Source organism: Lissotriton helveticus, chromosome 4_1 (genome assembly GCF_964261635.1).
Source record: "Lissotriton helveticus chromosome 4_1, aLisHel1.1, whole genome shotgun sequence".
NCBI lineage: Eukaryota > Metazoa > Chordata > Amphibia > Caudata > Salamandridae > Lissotriton > Lissotriton helveticus.
This window is the reverse complement of record NC_136063.1, coordinates 23,609,715-23,632,905: the sequence shown is the minus strand read 5'-3', so window position 1 is coordinate 23,632,905 and position 23,191 is coordinate 23,609,715. Positions and strand designations below refer to the sequence as shown.

At 48.3% G+C, this 23,191-nt stretch overlaps 1 protein-coding gene across 2 annotated transcripts in view; it reads left to right on the top strand.

The window, feature by feature from the left end:
• LOC144826915 (lymphocyte antigen 6E-like) overlaps positions 1–15,048 on the top strand; it is a 45,942-nt gene extending 30,894 nt beyond the window's left edge. The window contains exon 4 of one of the 2 annotated variants that reach the window (XM_078685374.1): positions 14,714–15,048. The gene's annotated coding sequence lies outside the window, so the exon portion shown is untranslated. Of the gene's footprint in view, positions 1–5,262; positions 5,633–14,713 lie in introns of those variants that run through there. The other variant, XM_078685373.1, reaches the window with a different exon arrangement.
• Positions 15,049–23,191: the final 8,143 nt, after the last annotated feature.

Sequence of the window (23,191 nt, the reverse complement as noted above, 5' to 3'; positions counted from 1 at the left end):
TGACGTTGCCTTCCTCACGGAGACCTGGATGAACGCCTCTTCAGCTCCCGACATCGCCATCGCCATCCCAGAGGGCTACAAGATCACCCGGAGGGATCGCACCGCCAACCAGATGGGAGGAGGCATCGCCATCATCCACAGGAACACCATCCGTCTCACGACCAGCACCGACAACACCCTGACCACCCTCGAACACCTGCATTTCCAGATCCACACCGACCCGAAGACCACCCTCAGAGGCACCCTGATCTACCGACCTCCGGGACCACGCACCCAATTCAGCGAGGACATCGCCGACTTCGTCAGCCCGCATGCCCTCCCCTCCGCTGACTACATCCTCCTGGGGGACCTCAACTTCCACCTGGAGAACAACAACGACCCCAACACCAGCACCCTGCTCGACAACCTCGCCAATCTTGGACTCAAGCAACTGGTGTCCACCCCCACCCACCTCGCCGGACACACACTCGACGCAGTCTTCTCATCCAGCACAGACATCGCCTTCAGCCACGCCACAGAGCTTCAATGGACGGACCACAGCTGCGTCCACTTCACCTTCAAAAGAACGACGACCCACCACTACCAGCAACAGGCTGCCCGCAGAAGCTGGAACAAGATCACAGCCGACCAGCTCGCCACCTCACTGAGCCAGCACCCGCCTGCCAGCTCAGCGAACCCCAGCCAGGCCGCCGTCAACCTCACAAAGTGGATCAGCAACTGCGCAGACAAACTCGCCCCGCTGAGGAGCCCGCCCAACAGACCCGGCAGCAAGAAAGCCCCATGGTTCACCGACGAACTCAAGAGCTCCAAGAAGAACTGCAGAGCCCTCGAGAAAGTCTGGAGAAGGGAACCAACACCGGACAACATGACCACCTTCAAGCTTGCCACCCGTAAGCACCACCAGCTGATCCGCGCCGCCAAGAAAACTGCATTCAAGGACCGGCTGGACAACAACGCACACAACTGCAAGGAACTCTTCAACATCGTGAGAGAGCTTTCCAACCCCAGCGCAGGAAACAACGACATCACCCCATCGCAAGACCTCTGCAACTCCCTCGCCTCATACTTCCAAAACAAGATCGCGGACATACACAACAGCTTCAACAACCAACCAACGCACACCAAGACCGAACAACCACCCCCCACCACCACCCTCCACGCCTGGACTCCGATCAGCACCGAAGACACCATCCGCACGATGAACTCCATCCACTCCGGATCGCCGACCGACCCCTGCCCTCACCACATCTTCAACAAGGCCGACGCTGTCATCGCACCCCACCTGCGAGACATCATCAACACATCCTTCGACACCGCCACCTTCTCTGAGAGCTGGAAGCACGCCGAACTCAGAGCTCTACTCAAGAAACCCACAGCGGACCCCACCGAACTCAAGAATTACCGCCCCATCTCGCTCCTCCCGTTTCCAGCCAAAGTCATCGAGAAGACCGTCAACAAGCAGCTGGCCGCCTTCCTTGAGACGAATGGATCCCTCGACCCCTCACAGTCTGGCTTCCGAGCCAACCACAGCACCGAGACCGCCCTCATCGCCGCCACCGATGACATCCGAGCCCTGATGGACAAGGGAGAAACAGCGGCCCTCATCCTCCTAGACCTCTCCGCGGCATTCGACACTGTCTGCCACCGCACCCTAGTACAGCGCCTCAGCAACGTCGGAATCCAGGAGAAGGCTCTGGAATGGATCATCTCCTTCCTCGACGGAAGAACACAGAGAGTCCGCCTACCACCGTACAAGTCAGAGGCCACCAAAGTCATCTGCGGCGTCCCTCAAGGATCCTCGCTGAGCCCCACCCTCTTCAACGTCTACATGAGCCCCCTCGCGGCCATCGCACGACAACACAACCTCAGCATAATCTCCTACGCCGACGACACCCAGCTGATCCTCTCCCTGACCAACGACCCCGCCGCCGCCAGAGCCAACCTGCACGAAGGGATGAAAGAGGTAGCCGAGTGGATGACGACCAGCCGCCTGAAACTGAACTCGGACAAGACGGAGGTCCTCATCCTGGGCTCCTCACCCTCCGCCTGGGACGACTCCTGGTGGCCTCCCGCCCTGGGCACCGCACCCAAACCGACAGACCACGCACGAAACCTGGGCTTCATCCTGGACTCCTCCCTCTCCATGACCAGACAAGTCAACAACGTCTCCTCGGCGTGCTTCAACATCCTACGCATGCTACGGAAGATCTTCTGGTGGATCCCCACCGAGACCAGGAAGACCGTCACCCAGGCCCTCGTCACTAGCCGACTGGACTACGGCAACGCCCTCTACGCCGGTACCACCGCCAAGCTCCAGAAGAGACTCCAGCGGATCCAGAACGCCTCAGCCAGACTCATCCTCGACATCCCACGAACCAGCCACATCTCCGAACATCTGAGAGACCTACATTGTCTCCCCGTTAACAAAAGAATCACCTTCCGCCTCCTCACCCACGCACACAAAGCCCTACACGACCAAGGCCCGAGCTACCTCAACAACCGAATCAACTTCTACGCTCCCAAACGCCACCTCCGATCAGCCAACCATGCCCTCGCCGCCGTCCCCCGCATCCGAAGAGCGACTACAGGAGGAAGGTCCTTCTCCTACCTGGCCGCCAAGACCTGGAACTCCCTCCCGACCGACCTGCGCCTGACCCAAGACCACCTCTCCTTCAGGAAGAAGCTGAAGACATGGCTGTTCGAGCAGTAGCGGCACCCCCCTCCCCCCAGCGCCTTGAGACCCTACGGGTAAGTAGTGCGCTATATAAATGTCTTTGATTGATTGATTGATGCATTGAAGATAATGACATACTTCCAGACTTTTAACCAGGATTCCATCCAAGAAGAGGAACAGAATCTGCCCTCCTTGCCATCTGGGATTACCTTAGGAACACAGTTGACCGAAACAGGGTCGTTGCGCTACTTCTCTAATGTCATCCATACCCCCCCTTGACATCCAAACCACACTTCACAAAAGCAGGGGTCTCTCAAGGGTCTATCATCTTGTCAATGAAGTCCTTACCGGCATTGATCAATCAGTTTCACCTCACATGCTATAACTATGCAGAGAACACACAAATACTCCTTCAGCTGGAATGCCTCTAGGACATAAGAACATCACCAATTTCCAGTTGTTTCAGAGCAGTGGATCAATGGATGGCCTGCAGCCAACTCAAATTGTATGCTTCTAAAATGGAAATACTCATGTGTGGTGATTGGAAAAATTATGACCCGCTCGCCACCTGGCCTGATGATCTGGGAACACTGCCTAAAATATCTAAGGAATTAACCTGATGCGTGCGGGCGGAATTCCGCCCGTACGCTGGGAATCTGTAAAGTGCATGTTACATGACGAGCTGGGCTCGTCATGAGCGTGCGAGGAGGCTACCTCATGACGAGCCCAGCTCGTCATGAGCGTCGAAGGGGTTAAGAAACCTTGGAATGACCATGGACTCCAAGGTATCAATGAATGCTCAAGTGGACAAACTAGCAAGATCAAGAGGTGTTACTATAAAAACTCTGCTACGCATCCTCCCCTACCTGGGATTCCCACACAATGTCCAGGCTACCATCTCTCTTTTTCTGTCCAAACTCGATTATGCCAATATCCTCTACCACTAGTTATTTTTAAGAACTATGAAAAGACTGCAACAGATTTAGAACTCTGCTGCCAGACTTCTCTTACATATAAAGCTACAAGCCCGCATCTCCCCTGCCTTGAAAGTCCTGCATTGGTTACCGGTTGCCAGAAGATCCACATTCAAGCAGCAATATATCACCCAAAAAGCGATGCATGGAACAGGACTGCTATTTATCATAAATAAAATCAGTAAATACATTCAACAAAGGAATTTCTAGACTGGCACCATGCCTCAAAAACACACTGTGTAAGAAAAAAAACATGGGTGGCACACCCTTCTCTGTTCAAGCAGCTAAACTATGGAACTCACTACCACTCAACATCTTATCCATTGATAACCACCTTATCTTCAGAAGACTACTCAAGAATTGTCTCTTCGCTACATAACCACTATACTCTATGCAAAATATAAAGCATATCACTTTGTATATAAGCATTTATTTGGACTAATGATGTGGACAACACGCAGCTCTCTCTACTCAGCAGGTGTTCACCCATCCCACGCAGTGAGGTCTTTAGCTCCAGTAAAGTTGCTCTGGAAAGAAGAGAGCCCCATTAGATTCAGCACATCCATCGTGATCTGAGCTGCACTTTCTGGGATAGCACTCACATGGACTAGAAAAAGGCGAGGTGCTATATTCCATGATAAATGCTGAGCCTCAACAACACTGGTTGTTTTCAGGGCAAAGGTCACTCTCATCTTAGATGACCTCTTAGTACCCAGGCACACCTGGCCTTCCGTTTGTTACTGTGACGATCCGGAAGAAGCTGGACGTGGTACAAGAGTGTCTGTGTTGCATGCAGTATTGTTTTTGAGCAGGAAGGGGCTCCTTCAATCCAGTGAGGGTTTTTTTCCCATGGAAAGAGGAAACAAACAAGGAGAAATATAAATATTTCTCCTTGTTACACCTGCTCCTAGGAGGCGTAAGGATTGGGCCCTGTCCCAGGGTTATGTAAATAAGTAAATCTAGGTCAGTATCAAAATCCGTGGGTGATGCAGGAGAAAATCCACTGCAATGCCCAAGGAACACCTCCCTGGTGCTGCTTCGTCTTACTCCATATCTATGAGGCCTTGCAAAGTGGCTTTGCGTGACCTCATAGATTTGATTGAGAGGCTTGTGCCACTGTAGCGTCTGAAAAAGTGATGCTTCAATGGTGCAGGCCTCTCATAAATTAGTTCACTAGACCTTACCTTGAGCTGAGCCCTCAGGGCAGCACTTTCTACTATTAAAAATGACTATTCTAAAAATACTTGGGGATTATATAACTCTCCATAAACTCTCCCAGAACAGGAGTTAAAAGTTATTTTGACCTTCAAGTGTTTGCCACGCCCACTGCTTCCCTGAGGACCCTGACAGCCGTGTCCTTCATGCAGAGAACTACTCTTTGCCCCTGGGGTACCTTTGTTAGGATACTAAGGCTTTTGTCTGGTGTGACTTCTTCAGCCCTATCTTCTGGTAAGGGAGGTGGGTCCTAATATAGGGTTCTATTGGTACCCTCAAATTATGACACCCTTGTCTGTATCATGCTTTAATAGAAAGGGTTGTTTTAGGCATCAGTATTAAGTGTATTTATTGTCTCTTAAACCATCATGATGGTCTCTCCTGTTTGCTTCTTCGTAGATGAGGTAACCAAGGTCACAGAAGGGTCTGCTTCCAGTCCACCTGCACTTCTCCTGCTGTCTGTGATTTCAAGAAAAGGCAACATTACCAGTTCCAATATTACTCATGAAGAAATAATACCTACTTCACCGAATAAAATTGCATATACCTGTGTCCTCAGTGTTTTTTTATAAAGCTATACACTTAAGCTTGTCAGTCACTTTAAGCTTTTATAGGTACTTAGAAATGATTACAGACCAGCTGTCATGTTGTGTTGTTTATCAACTGTAAACAAAGGGAACCTTGTACTAAGCTGTTGTTGCCTTGCAAATGGCTCATTAAAGGCTTCGTGGCACTTTGTATTTGTTAAATAAAGACCCACAAGGATGTTTTCTTTGCACTTCTTTCACTCAGTACTAAGCACCTACATGTACAGCTGTAACTAGGCTTGGGGTAAGAGCATCTCATGGAAACAATCATAAGGTCATCAGAGCAACTGTCTGATCCTTGCCAAAAACATGTCATCCTGTGCAGCCTAGCAGTAACACATAGTAGGAAGCTGTTGCTGAAAGTATTCCTTGGGGCGTCAGAGGTCAGTGGTCCTCCCGTCAACCTCGACATACCCCTTAATCGACATCACCCCAAAGTGATCCTTACCCCAGGGCTGGTTCAGCTCTGGTGGTGCCCAGTGTGACAATCTGTGTTGATGGTCCCCCAATGACCTTATCCTCTGTGGATCCCTCACCCCCTACCTCCAGCGGTGCCCACATTGCTTGATAACCCCTCCTTCACAGGTATTTAATTATTTTATGATGCTGGTCATCCCAAAGTAGTGTGTCACAGTTCTTTACATCAAACAAACATATTATTCACAGACAATAAATCATATGTGTGTAAATTAATGTATAGGGAAAATGACATAAAACACGGTCTATGAGTCGCATATCATCCAGACTGGTTTGCATGGGGAATATTTATGAAATAGTCGCAAAGGGCAGTGCTGCAAGTCACCTTGCTGTGCAGCGTCACTGGGAGGGGGCAGGAATGAACCATGTTTAACCCCTTCGGTGCTCAGGACGAGCTCAGCTCGTCATGGCATATACCTCCCAGGTGAGCTGAGCTCGTCATGACCACACCCGTTTTTATTACGGCCCAGCACTGCAGGGAATCGCTCAAGCAGCCATGAGGTTAAGGCATACAGTGCATTACTGACTTTTTACCCTGTGCTGGTGCACAATGCAGGCACTCTTGCACAATGGTGCAAGGGTTATTATTGTTCCTTGCTGTATTACTTTTGTGCATGAAGTGACAACTTCCTTCAGAAAAACCACCCTGAGAGGTATGTTCCCCTCTCTATTTGTGCAGCATAGAAAGGGGAAGAAACAAGGAGACATTAAGATATTTCTCGCCTTACACCCCTCTTCGGCAGGTGCATCTTGCATTCCCAGGTTTACAAGGTCTTGTAAATCTGGAAGTGCCTCAATATCCACGGGAGCTGCATGGGACATCACTAGGGCTATTTAAGGCCAGGGTTCAGGGTGTCTCAGCCTGAGCATCAAGGCTAAGTGTGGAGAGGACAAGGGCAGATGACTGAGCATTTTCAAGCCAGGTCGGGACTAGGGCTAAAAATACTGCCCAAATGTACTTACACCAGCACCCACCCTACCCCATCCATGGACCACAACCAGATTAACACACTCACAGCACATGTACTCCACTCATTTACCGCAGTTTACCCTTTAATATCAAAACACCAACTACATATCCCCATAAACCACATATATATATACCCTTCTATCACAGTTACCACACATTTGCCCCATCACTTACACACAATACACCACTCTTCCTATAACACTAACCAATCCAGTCATCACAAATCCAAAGCAAAATCATCACACCATATTTAACTATATTCCATCCAGACACACAATCCCTCATCTAATGACTTCAAGCAGACCCCTTTTTTCACAAACAAACCTATACTCAGCCTTCCATCTTTTCATACACTCTCCTCTTCTTACTATCACAATAACACAACCACACAAAACTTACTCTTCACTGCACCACACTTATAACCTCATTCAGCATTTAAATTTAACAAACTCAATTCGAGTTCGGCCCCTCGAACACAACACCTATACTCCATTCACAAACACATCACCACCCCTTTAACATACAGCTTCCACTTACCAACAATACTTTACATACATATCCTTATCGGAAAACAAATACGTCAGCATCAGCGATTTCACATGCATAACACCTCATAATACTTTCCCTCACAAACTACAAATAAACATCAATCCTCATGACAACACAAATGATGCACAACATGAAGAAACACGAATGCCAAGCTTACTCTCTCTTACCACAGCTAACACATATACATGAACCACATTCTGCAACACCACGTCTAACTCATACACCTTCAATCCTAAACAGACACAAACAAAATAAGCAGCATGCCACTCCTCACAACTGCACCTCTCTGTGTCTACTCATCAACAAGGAGACACTTTATAAACAACACATCTCACCAACTTACTTTCAATCACCATCTCCACCACCCACACACACAGACCCATCAAAATGCCTTCTGAGCATGCTTGAAGAGGTACACGATACAGAACAGCTACACTATTGCTAACCTCATACAGCTAATATCAGCACTAAGGGCGCACATGCAATAAGTACACAAAATACTGTTCACTCAAACAAAGTTGCTCTATAACCAAATCACATTCTCTAAACTGCCTACTAATAAATGCTCAATTGATCTCCAAAAACAAGCATCCCATCTGGTACCTTCTCACTGACACAAAACTTGAGTTACTCTTCATAACAGAACGGTTAGGAGATGAAATGGGTCCAAACTTGCCTGAAGATGTTTCTCTAGGCTATCAAACTATCACCCAAAAACATTTAGGCAAAATAGGAGGTGGTCTAGTGTTAGAAATGGGGATTCCGGGTAGGCTAGGGCACGCGCCAGAGCCAGGCAGAAACCCCCGGTCTAGTCAGGGCGAGGAAAGTACACCCTGAGGTTAACCCCTGCTGACCCCCTTGGTAGCTTGGCACGAGTCGTCAGACCTATCGCAGAGCCAATGTGTAAAGCGTTGGTGCAACACACAGACACACAGCGGCAACACAGTAGGCACACTACAAAAGAGACTCCACACAAGGTTATATAAAAATTGCCTTTGTATTATAAAAACACTATCGAATCACAGACATATACACTGTGCCTACCGGCACCAGGACATTATTTACAGGGGATTATGTACAAGGCAGCGCCAATCGGGTCGCTGCCAGAACCATTGCAATAGTACACGTCATCAATAAAGAACACCCAGTACCTACTGGTAAGCTCATAAACTTAGCATCATGTTAACATGAGGCATAAAAGACATTAGCTCAGGCATGAACCAAATGACCTGACGTCAGGCAACCCCTTAAGCACAAAGGCATGACCCCAATAGGCATAGATTACATTTAGACATGATAACCTCGATGCATCACATTAGGCGTAAAACACATCATTCATCAATACATTAGGCCTAATATGGGGAATCTCAATAGGCATAAACATATGCTTTAGGCATTACCCACGCATCTTAGTATGACATTAGGCATCATCATCATTGTAAAAACATAAGGCATAATCCTATGGGCATGGGGCATAAATCACATTTAGATCAGGCATACAGCACATCACATTAGGCATAAATCATGATCTTCATAATAAGGGTAGCCAGTGACTATCAACTAGGGCTGCTCCTGGCACAACACATTATGCCTAGACCTCATTAGGGCACCTTAGGGATTACTAGCCGTGTTCACATGGTATCGTAGGATCACTGCTAGGAAAAGAGATCACCACATGTGCCTTTCCGCCCAGGCACTAGAACCACGAGCAGTACTAGGTATGGGACGCAAAATTATGATTAGAAGGAAGGCAGGATCACCTCAAGACACATCATATCCCCCGTTGCAGCTGCCCACACTCTCGTGGTGCAGCTGTAGGAATAAGCACTGGCCCTAACAATGTGTAAATTGGAGCCCCACTCAGGGACTCCACAGTACAGAATTGCACCCATTGCAACTGCCCACTGTGTGTGAAAGGAAGTCAGTACTGGTCCGTTGGAAAATGCCCAAACGTTGCAGCGGCCCGCAATTGCGGCGCCGCTGTGACAATCAGTAGACCCTAGCAAGTTGGAGCCCCCACTAGGACTCTAAAATCAAAAAAAAAAGCCCCACGTTGCAGCTGCCCGCTGCTGCGGTGCAGCTGTGAATGCAGAGTCCCCTTCAGGCCACTACTCAACCCAGGGATGAAAAAGAAGAGCGGCTCAGCCCCACTCACCACTCCTGAGGGGTGAGGGAAGAAGTCGGCTGCCGTCCGCTGTCCACCGCGATCTCTGCTGCCGACATTGGAGTAGCCCGCCGCCCTGCTAGGCCGGTCAACACCGTGCCCTCCTGGAGCCCCTACTCACCTGGGGCTTCCTTGGGTCTCCGTTCTCCTGGGCTGACCTGAACTCATCAGGAAACACCTCACGGGGCACGGTAACAGGGATGTTACAAGTGCCCGCGGGGCTCTCCTCATGGCTACGGGAGCCCCGCCTCCGGTCCAGCTGCTTCCTTCTCGGGCAGCTCCCTGAGTGGCCGGTCCCCACCTCACCCCCCAGCTTCCTGTTTCTTAGCTCCCCTCTGACGTCTGCGGGGTAGCCCGCGCGGTGCTCCGGAAGCTCCCGGGCCGGCAGCGGTGATTCATGGTGGATGCGGGGTGGGCACCCGCTCTATAGAATGCGGCATAAAGCGGGGTAGGCTCCCGTTATGGAGTGAAAACCCACGGGGTGGACACCCGTTCTGAATAATTCGCCATAAAGTGATGTAGGCACCCGCTCTTCCTGGTGCAACGCAGGGTGGGCTCCCGCTTTAGTTTAAATGAGCAAAGGGTGCATAAGTGTGGGGTGGGCACCCACTTGTCTCAGGAGTGCGGGGGGAAATCCCACATGCCGAGGTTCCCTCCCACAACGGTGGCAGCACAGTGCTGCATGGTCCATGCTTGTTCTTGTCCTGGGTAAAATTTAGCGCTCATGAGGCACTAGGGAAGCAAGCAGGTTTGGGCAAAGGTCAGCAGCCTACAGAGCAGCTCTTCCCCAGTGGAGTAGCAATCCCTTGGGACAGTCAAACGCAGTGAGGATGGATATCCTGAAGTGAAGCAGCCCTGGCTCCAGCGTAGCTCCTTCCTAGTCCAGTAAAAGGTAGAGGGGCAAAGTTGGGCACAGGGTGTCCCCTCCACGTCAGCACAAGCACCACCCAAGGGCTCACAGGCCCTGTATTTACACACCTCCCTGTCCTGTGTCTGGAAGGAGGTAGAAGCTTCTGGAAGGGTCTGGGGTAGGGGTTTCTGGAAGGGTCTTGGAAGTTCCAGTCCCAACTGGCACTGGGAGGGATGTTAATAGGGGGCGGAGCTAGCCTTGCACAGGGCAGGCACTGACCTAGCCAGGGTGAGGGGATTCCTCCGCCCACTACTCTAGTTACAGACCTCTCATGCAGCCTGACCCTGCCTCCTTGGAGCCACCCACTCCTCACCAGCCCCGATCACTTCTAGAAACAGACCTGCAGGCAGGCACACAGCAGACAGAAATGCCAACTTCTAAAAGTGGCACTTCTAAAATAGTAAACGTAAATCTGCACACATCATTGCACAGCATTTATCATTCCCATTCCACACATACCAAACATGACATACTTATTTTGTCTTATTTAGGAATTATCCCATAAGGGGGGAGGGGTCCCAATGTTAGCCTATGGAGGGCAGAGAGTGCCCGCACTCTGCACTGCTAACCAGTGCTAAAGTGCCCAGAGTCCTAAAACCACCGTCACCACATCAACATAAAGGCTAGGAGGAAAGCAAAAAGTTTAGGGATGACCCTGCAAAAAGGGCCAAGTCCAACATCTAGCCATTGTTTTTGGACAAACATTAAATATCACCAAAGCTGATGTTGTCTCAATGCAAGTTTGTGAGGCCCTCTTCACCAGATGCAACCCTACACCATCTTCCTTTCCTGCTCCTATACAGACCTCCACCTAGCAATTCAACATTCATTGACAAACTTCTAGACATAGTTTCAAACTTAATAACACTAAATTCAAACCTATGCATTCTTGGTGACCTCAACGTTTGGTATGACAAACCCAATATGCCCCAACCCAAATATTCAGCAATTGACTAGATCCACTGAACCTGCATCAGATCATCCACACACCCACACACATTGCTGGACACATCCTAGATATTGTTTTTGCTAATACACAACTAATTACATTTCAAACAATGACTTCACTCACGTGGTCAGACCGCCATTTGCTTGCATTCCAACATAAAAGAACACTAAGCAACACACCTAAATCCACCTTACATTCCTCCCCTTATCGACCATGAAATAAACTCAATTTGGAACACTTAGAAACACAACTAACATCCAGTACAGATCTAGACTCAATAAACTCAGTTCAAAATGTATATGATTGGCTACAGGAAGCTTTCGATATTCTAGTACCACTAGAAACGGCACAACAGAACAAACGATAGCAGGCACCTTGGAGAAATACAGAGCTAAAAGAGATAAAACAACAAATTGGAAAGCAACAGCATACCTGGATAAAAACAAACACCAGTCAAGACGAACTTCACCTGCAGAAATGTAAGAAAATATACTACTCAGAGAGAATTCAGAATGCTAAATGTGCAAATAAAGAATTCCAGAAAATTCTAAATGAATTTCGTAATCAAAATTGCTTAGAATGGGCTCATCCCATCACATAAGATTTTACAGACAATCTTGCAAATCATTACACAGTCAAAGCAGACACATTGGACTCATATTTAAAACAAAGACAAAACATCAGCACCAACCCTTTTCCACAATAATCCAGGAATATGCTAAGCCAGCCTATTCCTTCCAACAAATAGCACACAATGCATTTATTGACCTGGTCAAATCAAGCAGGCCTGCCAGCAGCCCGTCTGACCCCAGTCCACCACATACCTTCTAGAAAATTGTACTAGCAATCTTTGCAGTCACTCCAGTAAGAAGGATTAGCCCTTTGCCACAGAAAACAAACCTGGACCCACTAAACCAAGACAACCACAGACCCATTAAAAATAGACCTTTCCTGGGCAAACTGATAAAAAGAGCAGAATTCGCCCAGATGTCATTGAAGATAATGCCATACTTCCAGACTTTCAAACAGTATTCCATCCAAGAAGAGGCACAGAATCTGCCCTCCTTACCATCTGGGATTACCTTAGGAACACAGTTGACCGAAACAGGGTCGCAGCGCTACTTCTCTAATGTCATCCATACCACACTTCACAAAAGCAGGGTCCCTCAAGGGTCTATCATCTTGTCAATGAAGTCCTTACCGGCATTGATCAATCAGTTTCACCTCACATGCTATAACTATGCAGAGAACACACAAATACTCCTTCAGCTGGAATGCCTCTAGGACATATGAACATCACCAATGTCCAGTTGTTTCAGAGCAGTGGATAAATGGATGGCCTACAGCCTTCTCAAATTGCATGCTTCTAAAATGGAAATACTCATGTGTGGTGATTGGAAAAATTATGACCCGCTCGCCACCTGGCCTGATGATCTGGGAACACTGCCTAAAGTATCAAAGGAATTAAGAAACCCTGAAATGACCATGGACTCCAAGGTATCAAGGAACGCCAGAGTGGACAAACTAGCAAGATCAAGAGTGGTTACTATAAAAACTCTGCTACGCATCCTCCCCTACCTGGGATTCCCACACAATGTCCAGGTTACCATCGCTCTTGCTCTGTCCTAACTCGATTATGCCAATAGCCTCTACCACTAGTTATCTTTAAGAACAATGAAAAGACTGCCACAGATTTAGAACTATGCTTCAGGCTACTCTTACATATAAAGCCACATGCCCACATCTCCTCTGCCTTGAAAGTCATGCATTGGTTACCGGTTGACAGAAGATAGACATTCAAGCAGCATTATATCACCTAAAAAGCGATGCATTCGACAGAACTGCTCTTTATCATAAATATAATTATTAAATACATTCAACAAAGGAACCTCCGCTTCAGACTGGCGCCTGCCTCAAAAACCTTCTCTATAAGACAAAAACATGGGTGGCGCATCCTTCTCTGTTCAAGAATCAAAACTATGGAACTCTCTACCACCCAACATCTTATCCATTGATAACCACCTTATGTTCAGAAGACTACTCGAGAATTGTCTCTTCCCTACATAACCTCTATACTCTATGCAATAAAAGCATATCACTCTGTATACAAGCATTTATTTGGACTATAGATGTGTATAGCACCCAGCTCTCTCTCCTCAGCAGGGGTTCACCCAACCCACGCAGTGAAGTCTTTAGGTCCTCTATAGTTGCTCTGGAAAGAAGAGAGCCCCATTAGATTCAGTGCATTCATTGTGATCTGTGCTGCACTCTCTGGGAAAGCACTCACATGGACTAGACAAAGCTGGTTATTTTCAGGGCAAAGGTCACTGTCTCTTAGGTGACCTCTCAGTCCCAGGGCACACCTGGCCTGGGACACCTTGTTACTGTGGAGATCTGAAAGAAGCTGAACGTGGTGCAAGGGTGTCTGTGTTGCATGCAGTATTGTTTTTGAGCAGGAAGGGGCTCCTTCAATCCAGTGAGTGTTTTTTTCTCTTTCCATATGTGCTCCTTGTTACGCCTGCTCCTCGGAGGCGTAAGGATTGGGCGCTGTCACAGGTTTACGTAAATAAGTAAATCTGGGTCAGTATCAAAATCCGTGGGTGATGCAGGAGAAAATCCACTGCAATGCCCATGGAACACCTCCCTGGTGCAGAGTAGGGCAGCACAGTGACTTGCGCTGCTTTGTCTTACTCCATATCTTTGAGGCCATGCAAAGTGGCTTTGCGTGGTCTCATAGATATGATTGAGAGTCTTGTACCACTGTATCGTCTGAAAAAGTGATGCTTCAGTGGTGCGGGCCTCTCATAAATTAGTTCACTAGTTCCTTACCTTGAGCTGAGCCCTCAGGGCAGCACTTTCTACTATTAAAAATTACCATTCTAAAAATACTTGGGGATTATATATCTTTCACGAAACGTTCCCAGGACTGGAGTTAAACAAGTGTTTGCCACGCCTACTGCTGCCCTGAGGACCCTGACAGCCGTGTCCTTCATTCACAGAACTACTCTGTGCCCCTGGGGTACCTTTGTTAGGATGCTAAGGCTGTTGTCTGGTGTGACTTCCTCAGCCCTATCTTCTGGTAAGTGAGGTGGGTCCTAATATGGGGTTCTATTGGTACCCTCAAATTATGACACCCTTGTCTGTATCATGCTTTAATAGAAAGGGTTGTTTTAGGCATCAGTAATAAGTCTATTTATTGTCTCTTAAACCATCATGACGGCCTCTCCTGTTTGCTTCTTCCTAGATGAGGTAACCACGGTCACAGAAGGGTCTGCTTCCAGTCCACCTGCACTTCTCCTGCTGTCTGTGATTTCAAGAAAAGGCAACATTACCAGTTCCAATATTACTAATGAAGAAATAGTACCCGCTTCACTGAATACAATTGCACATACCTGTGTCCTCAGTGTCCTTCAATAAACTTAAGCTAGTCAGTCACTTTATGCTTCCATAGGTTCTTAAAAATGATTACATCCCAGCTGTCATGTTGTGTTGTTTATCAAATGTAAACAAAGGGTACCTTGCACTAAGCTGTTGTTGCCTTGCACATGTCTCAATAAAGGCTTCGTGGCACTTTGTATTTGTTAACCTTTTCCGTTGGGGGGTAATAGAAACAGGCGTGGTCATGACGGAACGGTTCCGTCATGAGCATGGAAGGGGTTAAATAAAGACCCACAAAGATGTTTTCTTTGCACATTTTTCATTCAGCTCTAAGCACGGCAGGAGAGCGTATGTTAAACCTCAGCAACTAAATGTACAGGTATAACTAGGCCTGGGGTTACAGCATCTCATGGAAATAATCATAAGGTCATCAGAGCAACTGTCTGATCCTCGGCAAAAACATATCATCCTGTGCAACCTAGCATTAACACCATAGTAGGAAGCTGTTGCTGGAAGCATTCCTTGGGACGTCAGAGGTCGGTTGTCCTCCGGTCACCAGGCTGCATCCTGAAAACGTACAACCTCAACACACGTAAATCGACAGGGCTGGCTTTAGCTCTGGTGGGGAAACATCCTTTACAACGAAAATTTTACAACACAGTGCTTTTACAACGCAGGTTTTACAATGAAAACCATTCCAACGCATTGCGCTGGGGGGCGCTCTAGGATAGGGAATAGATTTAATTTACTATCCAACACCTTCCCTAGTGTCCACGGGGACTGGAGTTGGAATAGTAAATTAAACTATTCACTATCCAGCACCCCAAAGCGCTATGCGTTGTAAAGGTTTGCGTTGTAATACTTGCGTTGTAACAGCATGCGTGGTAAAAGCATGCGTTGTAACATCATACATCTGCTCTGGTGGTGCCCAGTGTGGCAATCTGTGTTGGTGGTCCCCCAATGACCTTCTTCTCCATGCATCCCTCACCCCCTATGTCCAGTGGTGCCCACATCTCTAAATAACCCCTCCTTCACAGGTATTTAATTATTTTATAATGCAGTTCATCCCAAAGTAGTGTGTCACAGCTCTTTGCATCAAACAAACATATTATTCAGAGACAATAAATCATATGTGTGTACATTAATATATAGGGAAAATTACATAAGACATCAAGGCCTATAATGAGTCGTATATCATCCATACTGGTCGGCATTATGGGGAATATTTATGAAATTGGTGCGAAGGGCAGCTCTGCGAGTCACCTTGCTGGGCAGTGTCACTGGGAAAAGGGCAGGAATGAGCCATGTTTACGTCATACAGTGCATTACTGACTTCTTCCCCTGTGCTGGTGCACAATGCAGACACTCTTGCACAATGGTGCATGGGCACCCGTGTTCCGTACGGTATTGCTTACACGCAGGAAGTGACACCTTCCTGCAGAAAAACCACCCTGAGAGGTCTTTCTATGTGTGCTGCTTAGAAAGAGGGAGTAACAAGGAGAAATTAAGATATTTCCAAACCGTATACCTCTCTTGGGCAGGCGCATCTTTTTGGGTACATTCCCAGGTTTACAAGTTCTTGTAAATCTGGAAATGCGTCAATATCCATGAGAGTTAAGTGTGCACACCCATGTGATGCCCATGACATGCATTCTCAGGGCAGAGCAATGCAACGCAGAGATGTGTGCTGTATTGTGCTACTCCAGATTGTTAGAGCCACATTGACTTAAAGCCTGGATCGCTCTTGCATCATGTTGCGTTAGTGCACAAACGACACAACTCGGGTCATAAATATGTATTTATGTGTCAAGAGAGCATGGTTGGGACAAACAGAAAAACAGGCTTTAAAATGTAATGCAAAACTAAAAAGAAAGGGTTACTACCAAAAGGAGCCATTCCAGCAACCTTAGAATAACAAACGATTCAGGGAATGAAAGAACAAAGTTCTAAACCGAGGTATTGCAGTTGGCAAGCGGGTCTTCATAGCTAACTGTGCTCAGACTGATGAAGTACTGTTGCAATTAGACTCAAAAAGGAAGTCCAGGCAAAACTAATGGAACAGAAGGAATACAGGAGCCAGGAACGTCCTGGACAACATGTACAACCTCCAACTTGATGATAAGCCACTGGAGGGTGTAAGGCAAGGGGACAATAAGGTCAAGAGATGACATTACCACAAACACCGCCTTTGCTGCCAGCGATAGGACCATTCAACACACCTCTTCCCCTCCCATCTGTCGTAAGTGTCATCTCAAAGGCCAATGAGTAGGTTAACAAGGATTGCACATTACTGTCCCCCCAGGACCAACACCATTCACTCACTGATGTTGAGGAGAGAACAGGAGTAGTGGAGGGAGCCTGAGGAGGGGCATGGGAGAAGAGGATATGTAAATATATAGGAGAACATGTAAATGAAGTCATAGGAGGTATGTTGTATAGGCTTAGACAAGGAGTGACAGCCTGTATTGGTTGAGCCTGTAATTGGAAATCCAAAGCAATGTTTGTCTGCTTCAAAGATTTCCTAAAAATAAAACTGGAGGAAAGCGATGAGAGAAGGCAAAGGTCAATCGATAAGGCGTCATAGGTGGATCAGGGGCTGTTTTGCTCCGCTGCTGCGCAAGGGATGATCACAGCCATTTTGACCCTTTTGAAACCTCTGATAATTATCCTCCTTTACTTTGGATGCTTCTGGCAGATCTGGAGAGATGGCACCAGACCATGGTAATGTGGATGCGCCAAATGGTATAAAAATAAATTGGTTTCCACGGTTCTGTTCCTGTTTGCAGTTGTACTGAGGGTAGAAAAATTACAGAATTTGTTTGGGGAAAGAAAAAAGCCAGGATATCATACCACATGAAGAGGGGGGTCTTCTCTTTTCCAGAGCTGAAGGCTAACAGCTAACACTACCGTCAACGCGATAAAAAATTGATATTAGTGAGATAAAAGTGATGAAAGGAAACTAGTGGCAAAAAAAATTCATGTTGGTCAGCCAAACGTCACTTTTCAGCACCACATCAATCAACTCTGCAGCACAGTCTCCCCTGCACCATGACGCATGTGTTCCAGGTTTTGATACTGGTTGAGGTGTTCGTGTTGGTGGAGAAGTGTGGCTCACTGGTTAGAGGAGGCAGACCCTGAAGCAGAGGTCAGCCCGGGACCAGGGTTCAATTCCCGACTTGGCAGGGTCTTGAGTCCATACGTCCATGAACTCGATAATTCTCGCTTCGGTGTCTACTTGAATCACGAGTTCACACTCTGCAACTCTGGGCAATAGCTTGCTTAATCTCCACGACGGCCCCTCGCGGCGGGATGCCTGGCTTTCACCTTGCGGATGCCCTGTTGGGGTTATCTCACAGGGGAATAATCAGGACGGGTTCCCTAAGCAAGCGCCGAGATGCCTACGGGTAGTCGTGCGCTATACAAGAGCGTAATCATTTCATTTCATTTCATTACTGGTCCAGATGTTGATGCTGGCAATGGTCTTGGTAATGGTCCAGGTGTTGCCGATGTTGCAGGTGTAGAGCTGGCATAGGTGTTGCTGATGGTACTGACTGTGGTACTAATCAAGGTACAGGAGTTGCTACAGTTCCATAAGTTGGTGGTGGTGCAGGCGTTGATGCCAGTAGTGCTACTGATCCAGGTGTTGGTGTTGGCACTGTTGAGGTGTTGGTGCTGGAGTAGGTGACAATGCTGGCACTGCTGCTGGCACTACACCTGTTTTATAGCATGTACATGAGCAGAGGTATGGAGGAAAGCCTGACTCACCCTCAGACCCTACCCCCACCCCTTACATGGCAGCCGTGCCGCTGGTGCGCCGAAGGCAAGCCCGTCTGAGCCTGTCCGTGCCTGGACTGGACCCAGCGCCAGACCCCCGGGCGTTCACGAATGCCACAACACCCATCACCGATACGATGCCAACACCCTCCACACACTCAGCAACGATGATCACACGCCTGCTTCCTGGCCGCCTCGAAGCGCACCCAAGGACCCTTCTCCTGCTGGAACTGCAGATTCACCAGCATCCGATCCACCAATCCACCCACCGGGAAAGAGCTCAACCACCTCAGATGCATTCTTCTTAAAACCCGCTCCACCCACAAACACACCGTTGAACTCTGGGACCTACTCGACTCAACCTCTCCAGATGTCGCCTTCCTGGCGGAGACCTGGATGAACCTCTACTCGGCACCCAACATCACCAAAGCCATCACCCACAGGGACCACATCAAAGGAACAGGAGGTGCAACGGCCATCATCCCCAGGAACACTCTCAGAGTCTGGACCAGCACCGACAACACCCTTAGCACAGCCGAACACCTGCACTTCCAGATACACACCGATCCCAACATCACCCTCAGAGGAACCCTCGTATACAGACCCCCGTACCCTGGCCACAATTCAGCGACTCCATCGCCAACTTTGTCAGTACACACGCCCTTGCCTCCACAGACTACATCATCCTCAGGGACTTGAACTTCCACCTCAAGAACAACAACAGCACCAACTCCACCACCTTGATTGACAACCATGCCAACCTCGGACTCAGATAGCTCATCACAAGACATCACAACACCCACCCACACTGCCGGCCACACACTTGACCCCATCTTCTCGGAAAGCCCCCACATCTCCTTCAGCCACACCACCGAACTCCATTGAAGGTACCATTGCTGCATCCACTTCACCTTCCGGGAACCCACCATGCATTACCGATACCCAACAGATCCCTCGCCACTGCTGGAGCAAAGTGACCGAAGACCAGCCAACCACCACCCTCACCTGGATTACACCCACCGACCCCACCTACTCCGACACCGCTGCCCGAAACCTCAGACAGTGGATCGAGGACTAAACCAACACTCTGGCCCCGATCAAGAAACCCTCCAACGGACACACCAGCAAAAAAGCCAGTTGGTTCACCAAGGACCTCCAGGCCTCCAAGCAAACCTGCAGAAAACTAGAGAAAAAATGGCACCCTGAACAGACACCAGACAGTTACGCAGCCTACAAGAACGCCACCCGCAGACACCATCACCTCATCAGATCTGTCAAAAGGGCCTCCTTCAAAGACCATCTAGACAACAATGCACACAAAAGCAAAGAGCTCTTCAACATCGTGAAGGAACTCTCCAACCCCAGCTCCAACACCAACAACATCCCACCTTCGCAAGACCTGTGCGACTCCTTTGCCACCTTCTTTCATTGCAAGATCGCAGACATCCATGACAGCAACAGCCACTGAGACCACCGTCCCCACGGCCACTATCCTCACAGATCTCCTGCTCTCCTGGACCAACGTAAACAACAATGACACTATCAAAATCATGAACACCATCCACTTCGGCTCTTCGTCAGACCGGTGCCCGCACCACATCTTTAACAAAGCCAGCACCACCATCGCACCCCATCTCCGGAAAGCCATCAACATCTCCTTCGAGACAGCGATCTTCCCGGAGACCTGGATGCACGCTGAGATCAAGGCCTTACTCAAAAAACCCAAGGCTGACCCTAAGGACTACAAGAACTTCCGACCCATCTCCCTGCTTCAGTTCCCGGTGAAGGTCATAGAGAAGACCGTCAACAGACAACTGGCCTGCTACCTCGAGGAGAACAGCATCCTGGACCCGTCCCAGTCCGGGGTGCACAGCAACCACAGCAACAAAATTGTCCTCATCGTCATCACCGATGACAGCAGGGCCCTGCTGGACAACGGCGAAACCGCGGATGTCATCCTCCTGGACATGTCAACCGCCTTCGACACTGTCTGCCACCACACCCTACGCACACGCCTCCACGACGCTGGAATCCAAGACAAGACTCCGGACTGGACCACCTCCTTCCTCTCCGGCAGAACCCAGAGCGTCCGCCTCCCCCTTTCTGCTCCGAAGCCATCAAGATCATCGGTGGCATACCCCAGGGCTCATCACTCTGTAGTGTAGTTCCTATATTCCCAATAGGCTATACGCATTGGGATAATATAAACAGCAGTGTAGACGTAGGACTGAGGTCATCTAGGTCTCTACTGACTATATTAGACTTAATTTTTGCCAGCTAGCTCAGAGGTCACTAGAAACTTTCTCGAATAAACGAGGAGGAGTTTAACCTCCCTGGATAGACAAGAAGGGATTAGCTTCTGACAACCATAAAACATGATAACTTTGCTCTCCCTTAATAAGAGTGTATCTCTAGAGTCGTGTGAAAACAAAAAAACAGCTATTTCACTCAGTCAAATGTGCGTACTTAGTTTCACCAGAATGCAGAGAAAAGAGAGACGGGCGTTTTCAATAAAAGGTGTAATTTATTGAGCAGTCTTCTTCCTCATACAAGAGAAATTAATTGCCACAATTGCAATACTCATAGTAAAGTAAAGTGCGTACAGTAAAAGGAGGATTATAAAATAATACTGTAAAAGCATTGATATGGTTTCTTAGCCATATGATACTTTAAAATAGATAAAAAATATACATACATATATACATTGACTAATCGTACTCAACTGGTGCTTCTAAATACGCCTACCCCGGTGTACCTGACCTAAGCCTAATACGTGGGAAGGAGTAAGTAAGTAGTAGTTTAAGTTAAGTTTGTTTTGCCAAGAATCTGACTCAATAATTCTCTGTAAGGGTTTAATCAGCTCCGTACCTGGGTAATAGAAAGCAGGAGGTCTTGTATCTCTCTCTCAGGACTCGATATCCCAGCAACCCGCAAGGGTAGGCTGGAAACACCGGAGCTGGATTTTCTCGGCTGGAGAAAAAGACAGCGTCATTCTAGGCGCGTCAAGGAGGAGGGGCAGCGTCCGTGGGCTCTTGCATCAGCTGGGCTCTCGGGCAAGTAGATAGCTGCTCCGGTCCAAAACCACCACCGTGTCTGCTTAAGGCAAGGTTGGTATATTTATACCTGAAAGGTGCCGGGTTTGACATAAGACGTCAATAAAGATGTCACTAAGAACTGGCCGTTCTTACAGTGCTTTACAGGAGTTCTAGGATGAAATCAAAACAAAAGCAAGGGGGATTTCCCAGGTTGCTGGAGGCTTGGCTTTGTTTAGAGAACTCGTTGTGCTTTCTAGGGGGCCGGGGAAGTAGCCTTGCCTAATGTGACAGCATGTGCTACGACTGAATTATGGATATGATTACTATGCCGTTGTGTGGATATTATTGAGTATAGCCGGACAAGGGCATAAAATAGAAATATTGATTCTGGTTCCTAGATAAAAACACTACAACTCAACCCGACATTGTTCAACATCTACATGGCACTGCTCAGCCACGTTGCCTGACTGCATGACCTCAACATCATCTACACCGATGACACCCAGCTGATCCTCTCCCTCACCAAGGACCCCCGCCAAAACCAACCTCAACGAAGGAAAGAAGCTGTCGCCGAGTGGATAAGGAAAAGCCGTCTGAAGCTAAACTCTGCCAGACAGAAGTCCTCATCCTCGGCTCCAACCCCTCGCCTGGGACGACTCCTGGTGGCCTACCTCTCTGGGAACGGCATCAACACCCACTGACCACGCACGCAACCTGGGGTTCATCCTCACCTCCACCCTCTCCATGACAAAGCAGGTCAACACCGTCTCGTCCTCCTGCTTCAATACCCTTCGCGTGCTTCACAGGATCTACAGGTAGATCCCCACTGAAACAAGAAGATCGATCACCCAGGCCCTCGTCAGCAGCAGGTTGAATAACAGAAACACCCTCTACGCAGGAGCCTCGGGCAAACTCCTGAAACAACTACAACACATTCAGAACGCCTCTGCATGCCTGATCCTCGACATCCCTCGCAGCAACCACATGACACCCTACCTGAAAGACCTGCACTGGCTTCCCGTCAACAAGAGGATCACCTTCAAGCTCCTCACCCCGCACACAAGGCACTCCACAACACCAGACCAGCATACCTCAACAGACGACTCACCTTCTATACCCTCAACCGACAGCTCCGCTCCACCGATCGCACCCTCACCACCATCCCCCGCATCTGAAGAATCACCTCCATAGGTAGATCATTCCCCCACTTCGCCGCCAAGACCTGGAACACCATCCCCATCATCCTACGGCAGACCCAAGACCTGCTAACTTTCAGAAGACTACTCAAGACCTGGCTATTCGAGGAGTAGCAGCACTCCCTCCCCCCCAGCTCCTTGAGACCCTCACGGGTGAGTAGCGCACTTTACAAATACTCTGATTGATTGATTGAGACATTCTTTTCTTTGTGGGAATTCCCATATTTTTAATAAGAACCTCCATTAACCTTCCATCAACACACTTTTGATTGTAGCTTTCCTAAATATTAGATTATATTGTTAACCCCTGCAGTTACTATCTCATTCTATCTTAATGTC